General features: G+C 36.7%; 1 long non-coding RNA gene across 1 annotated transcript; it reads left to right on the forward strand.

Annotated features, from left to right (window-relative positions):
• Nucleotides 1-340: 340 nt before the first annotated feature.
• Nucleotides 341-2975, forward strand: LOC141368770 (uncharacterized). Its single transcript, XR_012372023.1, has 4 exons — nt 341-579; nt 961-1042; nt 1179-1323; nt 2706-2975. It is a non-coding gene; the product is annotated as an uncharacterized lncRNA (long non-coding RNA).
• Nucleotides 2976-5237: the final 2262 nt, after the last annotated feature.

Consider the following 5237-nt stretch of genomic DNA (forward strand, 5'->3'; position numbering starts at 1 on the left):
GGTGCATACCTGCAGCATGTTTCCTGGAGTAAAGTGAAAGAGGATGCGCGGCCTTCTGTCCCCCATTTAATGCTATACTAGAGGACTATGGGTAGTGTAGGCATAGTCCATCTAATATGAGTGAGCAGGGGGATTATTGTTTCATATTGTTTCCTTGAAATATAATTTTTTGGAAATGTATTGTGGTTATTTTTGTATTTGTTTTTAGGGATAATATTGATGTTTAAATTAATTTTGAACATGCATCTTAAATGTAAGTTTAGTTGTGTATTTATGTATATGATTTCTATTTCCCCTATGTGTGTTTATTGGTTTGACCCTTACTGATAGAAAGGGTTCATTCCCAATTGTTGAATCAGTTTTGCTCTCTCTGTGAGGAGGATCATAGGTGTTCCTATAAACTTTTAAAGTTTTGGAAGACAATAAAAATCTCCAATTTTGACTGCGAACAGTGTGTACTGCCTTTCTCTCTGGTCACGTCCCCACAACATCTGACAGAAAAATCTTTGCAAAGTATTGCAGTACAGGCAGCACGTAACACGAAATAGACATCTGAGTGATGAATGTGTGCTTTTACAGGTATGTTGAATTCACTGTTGTCAACACTGTTTACATTAATATAAAGAAACAATTTTACATAAAGTAACTAAGCATAAGTTATCTCTTTTATTTGCCCATTAGTACTGTTGATAAATTTGTACTGGATAAAAAGTGAGGTAACACTATAGGCTACAATATAGATATAAATACTGTGTTGATATAGACACTGCCAAGCTGCAGTACTTTTAAAGCAGTGTTGAGTAATTCCTATTATTTATTACTGTTCATCTTGTTGATTACCTGTGAAAATAAATGACAGAAATAACATAACAGGAACAGGAGCGAACACAGTTGCGTCTTTTCTTTCCTTTCTCACTTTCACACTCACTAACACGGTTGATGTTGACAAACTGCATGCAGCAGCACAGATCTGATGACCCATGCTGCAGAAGATGCATCAGCATAAAACAATGCAGTCTGTGCCAAACCTACCAAAGACAATGTAAGACAAATCCACAGCACCCTCAACATCATACATTGTTTTTCTTTATATTAAACGTTCATTTACTGCTTCTCATGTGTTATTTATTAGCTAGCAAAAACAAATTTTGAACTGAATTGTTTAATATTTATTTCAGGTGTGGTTCTGAACAAATGTCAGTGATATGGTAGGCATTTATTTGATTACTCAGCAGCACAGTGACTCGACACTTTCTAACTCTGGCATGAACCTTTCACTGATTCATCACAAACAATCTCTCCAAATCCCAAAACTCGTATCCTGTAAGTATTCATTTACAATCAGCATCATCATTTTGTTGTTATATTACACTGAACAACACTGTCATCCATATTTGATGCTGAATTGGCTAACCTGCTGGTTTGTATATGCACCTTAGCAAAGTGTTGTGGTGATGTACATACTGTATGATCATGAAATGACAGATCTGAGTGATTTCTGCTAGTCTTCTATCATACAGTATATGGTGTAAAGCCATTCACATTAGTTGTTAATGCTAAAAGGTTTACTTGATGTATGTAACAACGAGTACATTTTTAGACTGTAATACTGTGTGTGTGTGTATATAGATATATAGATATAGATTAGGGATGCATATCAATTAATCGCGATTAAAAGTTTTTGTTTACATCATATATGTGTGTGTACTGTGTATAATAACTTTGTATAGTTAAATGCACACACATGCATGTATATATTTAAGCAATGTTTACATATGTATATACATTTGTATATTTATGTATAATTTATATTATATATAAATATAAATACTTAGTATATAAATATATTTTTTTCTTAAAATTATACATGCATGTGTGCATATTTATATATACATAATTATTATACACAGTTCACACACATATATGATGTAAACAAAAACCTTTATTCTGCTATAGATTAATCGCGATTAATTGATATGCATCTCTAATATAGATATATAGATAGATGATGATTGTATTGTATTGTATTGATAATGCTGAGGTTTCTTTGGATAAAACCCTGACAGTACTGCTCCATGTTTTCTCTTTATTATCTTTTAAGTTTTGTTGGATTTTTGCATTTAAAATAAATGTTTAATAATGACATGGCCATATACTTACAAGATGAACTGTAAGATACATGTAGAATACATAGGTACATATACTTATTGTAGTTTTGTCTATACAGCATGCATCTAAAATATCACAGCAAGCTGCATATAAGCTTTACAGCAACATAATAGCAAAGCACTCTCATTCAATCTTGTTTGATATTTTCATGAATAAAACAGAATATTTTGCTTGTGTATTTAGTGACCTGGCCACAATCACTATTAATGCTGTTAAGAATATTGTATTGCGTTGTAAATTTAAGAATATCATATTAAGTATTTTTGCGTATATAATGTTGTCGTTTTGTGGTTAGCGTATTACGAAGGGATAAGGGCGGGGCTTGAGATAACTTCTGCTTCTGTATTGGTCGCTGGAAACATCACTCAATCGTGGTAATTGCTAATTGGTGAGACAGTTGTGGGCTGCGGTGTTAGTCACTTTAGTGGAGTCGGTTAACTTTAAAGTGTGTGGTCGTCAGGAGTCGCGTGTCCACAGTTCTTCAGCAGGATAAGATTATTATTTTATTTCTAACCCGAGACTCTGTAATATCACAGCAGCATTGTTCCCGATGGACGAGGGAGATAAAGTTTCCTCCTGTACACCTGACGAGCTGCTCAAGAATCAATCAGACAAGAGCATGCAGCACGCCGACGACAAAATCATCGCCCCACAGACAAACGAAGAAAATGTTTTTCCACAGACAAATGAAACGTTTATTACTTCACACACAATATCTGTAGAAAATATTATTCCTCAGGCTGTTGAAATCAGCATTTCCCTGAAGACAACAGAAGTAACCGTTACTGCACACCGAGTAGAAGAAACATCTACTTCACAGACGACAGAAGATACTCCAGAAATAACTCAATTAAATAACACAAGTCATCAGGAAACAGAAGTCACGTGGACTTCGCAGAGAACCGGGGATGCAGCAGAAAGATCACCTCAGCATCCAGAAGTCAGTTGTGTTTCGGAGATTAAAGAAGAATTCATTGCTTTAAAGACATCAGACGTAACATCAGAAATATCGGAGGTAACCGCATCTCTTCCAGCGATATCAGACGTGAGCTCCACCTCAGCAGCTGATGTTGAAAGCTTACAGACGGAGAGAAACACTCATCTCATATCTGGAGATCTAGAGGAGAACAAACCCTCTCTTCATACACATGTGTCTACTTTTAATGTATTGTGATGGTTTTTGCGTTTGCCTCTGTATTAGAGAGAACGGTTACGATACTGATAATATATCAGGATTCACTATTGCGCGAATATTTTGTTGAAATGTCAATTGCAAATAATGTGTGTATAGTTTGTCGTCGCGGCCCGGCAGTGTTTTAGAGAACATCGATTGTCGTCGTTTTGTATTTGAATCTGTAGACACGAGGGCGTGAATCGCCTCGGTTTGATTTAAGATGAGTGTGCTCGTGCATTATTAAACAGATCTGATGATCGGTGCAAAATAACGACCAAAAAAATTAACAAACAACGCCTTCACAAGCAAGATATTACATTTACCAGATCATTGAAGTCTGTGTATAACGGGATCTCTCTCTCTCTCTCTCTCTCTCTCTCTCTCTCTCTCTCTCTCTCTCTCTCTCTCTCTCTCTCGATCAGGTTGTGTTTGGTTTATTGTGATGTGTGATGGTCGAGTAGCTCTTTTGTGTCAGGATTCAATGCCACGCCTCATTTCTGATCCATTTTAAATACATAAAGCTTGACGTATTGAGGAACTACTGTGTGTTATGAATGTGATTTAATCGCATCTCACACCGGCCTGTAGTTTGAATAGCTGTAGACTCCAGGACAGACACACATTCATTAGGAAGACGCTTCTGTTCATGAGCTGTGATAAAATCAACATTCACATTTTGTGTTACTTTTAACACAACTAGTTTTATTTTAACACAAAATCTACACAAAATGTAAAATAGCATAGCACAAAAAGTGTTAAAAATTAACACACCCTGAGTGTTTTTACCAGTATATATTATGATCACATTATGGTTTTTGAGGCACAGATCGGATCAGCAAAAAAGGGGTGGGAAAAATCTAATAGAACAAGAAGTTACAAACATTTATTAAAAAGAACAAAGATGCACCTTATTAAGGTCTAACATTAGCATTAGGTGCAGAAATCGAATCAAATGAATAACACTTTTTATTGTATAAATAAATGTAATTATTATTTTTTAGAGATACAGTAGTGATTTTCTTTTTGTCTTGGATTGTTTGATTAAAATTAATGGCACTCTTGTGTCCCAGATTGTGCCAATTGAGGTCCCAGCTAGCCAAAAGACGTGACTCTTACATAATGTCAATATAATGTGGCGATGTATAATGTTACGTTGTGGCGACCAGAAAAGTGAAATTTCTAGATTCGTCACCTGGGCGTAGCTTGCAACGTAATCTGCCTATTGTGGTCACGTTGTGACAACGTAATGCAGGGGTTCCCAAACTTTATTTCCTGCGCACCCCCTTCTATGTCCCAACCGGGCTGGCGCACCCCCAATCCCCACTTTAAAAAAAACGCTAAAAAGATTTGTTTTTAAAGACTCATGTTGAATCATGCGCAAATAACCAGGGGCCGGTTGCAACCATAGACTGTAAAAAAAGATGGACGACGCGACGTCGCCTCCCACCATTGTAATGAATTGAAGCCAAAAATGTCCGACCACGGTCGCCGCCATTTTACGTAAAAACGTCAGTTTGGAGCCAAGGCATGCGCAGAAGGAATCGTCCGTGAAGCCAGAGGCGGAGCCGCGGTATCAAACTTCCGCCCAAACGCTCGCGCGGCCAATTCAACCACTCCAATCATAACGACACGCCCCGTTTCTATAGCATCAAATTACAAGCTAAAATGAAACTTATCACAAAAATGAACACTTGAACATATATCAGCGTGATAACAACAACTTGAAAGGACTAAAACCATCTTTCGAAAACTTTTATTGGAAGTGTAAATATTATTTTTTATTTAGAGCATAGTCCCATTCATTTGAATGGAGAGGGCGGGGTTATGACTTGTACTGCAGCCAGCCACCAGGGGGCGATTAAAGAGCCAATGGCTTCACTTTTCAAGGCTTATG

This window comes from Misgurnus anguillicaudatus, chromosome 11 (assembly GCF_027580225.2).
Source record: "Misgurnus anguillicaudatus chromosome 11, ASM2758022v2, whole genome shotgun sequence".
In the NCBI taxonomy this organism is placed as follows: Eukaryota; Metazoa; Chordata; class Actinopteri; order Cypriniformes; family Cobitidae; genus Misgurnus; species Misgurnus anguillicaudatus.